Source organism: Onychomys torridus, chromosome 19 (genome assembly GCF_903995425.1).
Source record: "Onychomys torridus chromosome 19, mOncTor1.1, whole genome shotgun sequence".
Taxonomy (NCBI): Eukaryota; Metazoa; Chordata; class Mammalia; order Rodentia; family Cricetidae; genus Onychomys; species Onychomys torridus.
The window spans coordinates 7,269,625-7,275,554 of NC_050461.1; positions in this window are offsets into that span (position 1 = coordinate 7,269,625).

Sequence of the window (5,930 nt, forward strand, 5' to 3'; positions counted from 1 at the left end):
GCACTGAATTTTACTATAACACAAAAATACAGGCTCCGAAAAACAATGCGTTCTATATAATTTTCATTAAAAAGAACAAAAATTAGAGCAAAACTAAGTTTAGTAATAAATGTCTGAAAATATGTACATCTTTAATAACAAGATGCTAACAGTGTAATAACATTAACTCCTGAGGTGACTGGTGTGGTTCTGACAGGCAGTTGGTTCTGTGGTAGAGTTTGCCTCAGTGGTGTGAGCAATGCACACAAGCAGACAGGGCTTGCCCTGCTAAAAAGCTCTGGATGTAGGAAGAAGTGTGGCGCACCACCCACATTCTAGGCCCAGAACCATAAAAGGCTGGGCGGCTCCTCAGCCAGCCTCAAGACTCCTTTTGTTTCTCTGGAAACAGTTATAATGACAAACTTCCCCCTTTCCTGTCCTGGTGAAATGTTCGCCTCACTTCTCCGAGCCAGGACAGCTCGGCATCACACTGAATCACCTCCCTCTTAATCTCAAGGTGGAAGGTTCAAAATGCCCAAGGACAGCCAGTGAGAGAACATGTGGAGAGACGGGGTGATGACGCCAGAGAGATGACATTGTAAGATCTTTTCCCGGAGTGTCTCAGTGTTTCCATACCCTCTCGATCGTCTTCATCGGTGTTGTCTGTTTGGACCCCTTGAGCCCAAATCAGACAACATCTAATAGAAATGTTCCATTTGCTCCTCTGAAGTATCATCATTGAATAACTCTTCTGTGCTAGGACACTTGTCCCTAACATTCGTTAGGCATTCTGGTTTGACACTTGTATATTGTTGGTAAATGAAAGTAGGAACCTGGATTAGTGATAAATGTATTTGCTTAGTAAGAAAAACTTACCAATGTGAAGGATGTGAGAAGATACTACGGCAGAGCCCCTGGACTGTTTGTCTCAGGAATTCAACCTGCCTGTTAGGTCATTAACAATTTTCCCTCCTCTAGGGGACCCTCCCACGGGCAGATGTTCAGTCTGATTACATACAAGTGAGCCATGCGCCAGGCTCACTTGTACTGTTAAAGTCAACTGAATTCCTGAAAGAAAACATATCTATAAGAAAACTGCATTCCACTTGATCCTCTACATCTATTGGTTTCACATTTTTTTAGAGGTACCATCAATCATAGATTAAAACTAACAGGTTAAAAAGATGATAGTTATAGAAAGTTCCAAAAGCCGAACTGGAAAGTTTGAACCTTGCTCTGAGTACAAAGATGAACTCATGCAAAAAGGTAATGTGTCATTATTAGAGATTCTAGGTAACCCCAAAATTTAAAGTATATAGAAAAATATATAAATCTATCATTTTATAATCAGGATCTGTTCCCCTGGAATTCTTAGATAACAAAAGAATTATCCTAATTGAAAGAGCCAATGTGATATTAAAAGCAAGCAAAAAAAAAGTCCCAATCTTTTCTTTAGGTATCTGATTTGGGGTCTGGTTGTTTTTGGATATTGCTGATTTGTGTTTGGGGGGCCTTGGGGGAGTTGTTACTGTTGTTCACTTTTATTTGTTTATTTTTTGAGACAATGTCTCACAATGTAGTCATATCTGGCCTCAGACTACAAAGATCCACCAGCATCTCTTCTATCAGTGCTGAGACTAAACACATTAGTTTTGAGGCATTCTCATTATATATAGCCCATTCTGCCCTTGAGCTCACTATGTGGCCCTGGCTGAACTCAAACTCCCAAATGCTGGGTTATAGGCTCGCATCACCACAGCCAGCTATGTGTGTGTAGTTTGAAGTGAAAAACTTCCAGAGACTGTTTACTCTTAGGTCTATATTTCACCCTCAGCTGCACTAATTATCTGAATCTAGAAACCAAAAAGGAGGGTAAAACAAAAAAGGAAGCCCTCCTGCAGTAGGTGCCACTCATGTGCGTGCATGCGTGCCTGACAGCCAGTTTGTTCTCTCTCTCTCTATCTCTCTCTTGACCCTGAACCCAGGCCTCTCATTGTGCCCAGTCGTTGTTGGAGAATGTGACCGACCTGGTCTCTAAGGTGGCAAAAGCTAGAATCAACAACAGAAGCATACAGTGTGAAACTTTGTCATGTGCTTACACATCTTGGCAGCCTGACACCACATAGAGCCAGAGGAGAGTGGGAAAATGTGTGTTCCATGCTGTACACACACACCCTCCCGCCCCAAATCACTGGAAACCAGAGAGGTAGAATGTGATACCAGGTTTGTGTTACCACGGTGAACTTGAGCCATCTAGAAAAAGATAGCGTGTACAGAAGAGGAACGTCTAAAAGTGACAGTAGTGATTTTTAGAAAGTAACTGTAGTGTGTGTGTGTGTGTGTGTGTGTGTGTGTGTGTGTGTGTGTGTGTAGGAGGGAGAGGCAAGTTACAACACAAGTGTTGAGGTCAGGGAACAACTTCGTGGAGTTAGTTCTTTCCTCCCACCTTTCGGTAGGCTCTGAGCTGTCTGACCCCTCTGGTCCTCAGCCTGGCACTTCTAATGTAAATACATACTTTCAGAATTAGACTAACCTCCTTTCCATCTGTTGTTGAAGATGGGACACCAGAGTTGCTTACTTCCTCCTTGCTGTGATAAAATACTAAACAGCTTGAAGGGCTAAGTTCAGCTCACAGTTGAGGGGACAGTCCGTGGGGAAATCAGGGTGACAGGACTGTCATTTTGGGGCCACAATCAGGAAGGAGAGAGCGATGGATGCCTGTGCTCAGCTTTCTCCTTTTAACAAAGTCCAGGATCCAACTGCAGGGAATGGTGCCGCCTCCTTCAGGGTGGGTCTTCCCACCTCAGGTAACCCGATCTAGATAGTCCCCATAGGCCTGTGAGAGGCTGGCCTCATCTAAATACTCAAGTGTGCTGGAGTCTTAGGTCCCAGGTGGTTGATAGGAATTCCAGCCACGCCCCCATGGTCGTGCATGCCCTAGTGGGACACTTAATTGTTTCCACCTAGTCATTTCCAGATCATATGTCCTACTTAACCCATTCACTGTGTGGTCACGTAAATTGAATGCAGTGTGACCGCGTGATCTATGCACATGTGTGGAGTAGCCACACATGGGCCCATGTGTGCATGCACGGGGTAGTCCTTAAAAGGCGGATCCCACGTCCCCTCCCCCTCCTCTTCACATGCCCTTTCAGCAAGCTTGAACATGCCTGTCCCCTTCTCCTTTTCTTAATAAAACTCTTGTTAGTGGGTTTTGTTGTGTTCTGTGACTTTTCCTCGAAGGGTAAGAGCGTCGTTAAAACCAACAGTGGTTCCAGATCCTGCCAAAGCCAGATCCTGTCAAGATGATAGCCAACAGGGACTGGACCACAGCAACATTGGCCACCATGATTGCCTCAAACTCACAGTTCCGCCTCAGCTTCCTGAGTACTAAGTTACAGCATGCCATACCACTTCCGGCCACTAGGAGAGCAGGACAGTTTAAAAAAAAAAAGGTGGTTCCAGCAATAAGAGGCCATTTAAGATAGATAGCTTGCCTTATTTATTTCAAAGCAATGTATGCACCAAAACAGAAACCTGAGAATTTTTTAAAATTGCTAATGTTAAGTAAAAGGGCTCTTTTTTTCTTTATACTTCCAATAGACTATAAATCCAAGAGGGTTCTAGACAATTCATTAAAAATGCATTATTGCAAAAGTATAAGTAGTTGAAGAAACCAATAAAGTGATAATAAAAACAAGGGTGAGGGATACAGCCAGGTACTAACGACTGGATAGTAGTATTGTGGGGAATTACCCAGCAGCCTTTCTGGTGGACAAGGTCATGGGGTTTAAAGATCAGATAGGCCCAACTTTGACTGTGGTGACGGCCTTTCAGCATTATGTAACACCCCTGACCTACACCCCATCTGTAAAGTAAGGGTCTCTGTTGGTGGGGGGGGGGTTGGATTTAAGTGATGCTCTGCTCCCATCTGGCATGATGGTGGACAGACAGGTAGTTATAAAATTGGTAGTTATGAAACAGTAGCTGAGATGGTGGACTTGAGCTCTTCTGACAGAAACAGTGTGGTAAGTTAATGGCACAGGGCCAATTTGCAATTTACTGGGAAGCTTCTATACCTCCCTGGTGGTCTAGTATCTCCTAAAGATAGTTTAAAACTGATAGACTACATATTATTAAATGATTTTCATGCAGCATTGGCTACCTCATGGTTTGGAAACCATGGAGGTCTTCAAAGGCTCTTGACTCTGACAACCAAAGAGCAGAGTTAGAACACTCCTCAGGATAGAGCCCCCTCAGAAGTGACCACCCCATATCCTTACAGAGAAAATTTTTTTACTGCTAAATTCTTCTCCATGAAAGTCATGTCCTAATCCAACATATAGACCGGTAATTGAAGCTCAAGAATACTGTGTCTTAGCTACAATTACATTATCAGAAAAAGCTTAAGGTAAATGTTACTAAGAGCCCACTAGTGTATCCATCAGGGGAAGACGGTAAAGAAGCATTCATGAGACATCTAATCATAAGCAATTTCACTCAGGCGAATATTCCGAGATAAGCTGGTTACAAGGTGGGCCTACAAGAAAATGGAAAGTGGTTAAGAACAGTGGAAGATTTCTGCCAAATGATACCTGGTGATTTTAGCACACACTATAGAATACTTTCTGGGCTCTGATAGGATAAATGCACTGAAAGTTTCCAAATGTTTCTAATCATTAGCATGCACAGTAAGAGGAAATGAGGCTGGGATTCAGAGTTTGAAAACTTACAATAGCGAGGCGCTGTAATTCTAATTCAGTACTCTGTTAGGAACCTGTAGACAATGTATGAAGACATTTATCTCTTTAAAGTTACATGCAAATTATTTCTTAGAAGACTGCTTTTAGTCTTCATAGTAATGGCCAGTAGGATCCGGGTCATTGATTCAGCATTAAGGTGGTTTGATGATGAGACATTATAAAATGAGAATTAGAATTTAGAACTTAATTGTACTAGAGAACAGGGAGAAAAAAATTATCTTTATCCTGGAAAGTGTTCACAGCTAGATGAAGGATACTAACATCTGTGGGAGGGGACAGCAAGAATGACTTCCAAGGGCTGATAAATTCCTGCCACCAGGAAAAGAAGCAATTGAGTAAGGAGATCTTTGTATTGGGTCCTTTTTCACTCCATATTTTATCCAAATATTTCAAATGCAAGGCAGTCAACACCCACCTACCCACCACCTGTGCTCTATCACTGACACTTTACAATGCTTGTTTCTATCATGTGATCTAGTATCTCCATTCATGGATCTACCTTTTAAATATATATGTCAAAATATGCTTCTCATCATATTATACTTTGAATCTAATATTTACTATTTTATGTATAATTTACATACCTTAACATGCACAAATCTTATGCATATATTCCCTGAGTTTGCCATCTGCACTGACTGTCTAACCCAAATTTCTATCAATCTATATATAAACTGTCACTATCAGTTCATCACGCCAGTGAAGTTCTGTAACTCTCCTCCACCCCCACCACCCGGGGGGAGCCCCTGATTCTCACTTCCCAGCACAGCTTAGTTTCGCTTAATCTCAGACTCCATGAGTGTAATCTCCCTTAGGAAATGCAAGGGGAACTTCTGTTTTTTGTGAATTCTGTGAATTTGATTTGAATGGTTTTAACAAGTTTTACTAATTGTAAGAGAGCAGCTGTTCCGAGTGGGGGGAGAAGGGGACTTAAAAGACTGAATAAGAGAAAAGTCGTGTTATGTCATTTTATAGTAGTATATTGTTAAAGCTTTGTATAAATTAGTTTCTTTTAGATAAGAAGGATTCGTGAATCAGGCAGCCAGAACAGGTTCAGAGGGTTTACCCACTGCTTTAGTGGCAGGCTCATGGAGGCTGGATGTAGAAGCACGGCAGAGAAGTCCTGTGTGACACTATTCTTGGGACAGCATGAACAAACAAACTCATCCCAGATAGGATGCCCATGAC